Consider the following 242-nt stretch of genomic DNA (forward strand, 5'->3'; position numbering starts at 1 on the left):
CTATTTCCTTTTCATCAGGGAATGGAAATAATTTCAATGCAGAATCACAAAGACTTAAAGGGGATGTGAGCTTTTCTTTGCAGAAGGGTGTCGTTTGAATCCATGTTAATGTAAAGGATGTATGTACACAAATAAATCTCTGGTAAAACTTTTGACATGCTTTTGCTGACAGCAAGATTTTGGAAACATGGGCTACTTTTGGAAAACAGAAATTCTGTTTAACTGTAGCTTTACATAGGGAA

This window comes from Phaethon lepturus, unplaced genomic scaffold, assembly GCF_000687285.1.
Source record: "Phaethon lepturus isolate BGI_N335 unplaced genomic scaffold, ASM68728v1 scaffold57673, whole genome shotgun sequence".
Classification (NCBI taxonomy): Eukaryota; Metazoa; Chordata; class Aves; order Phaethontiformes; family Phaethontidae; genus Phaethon; species Phaethon lepturus.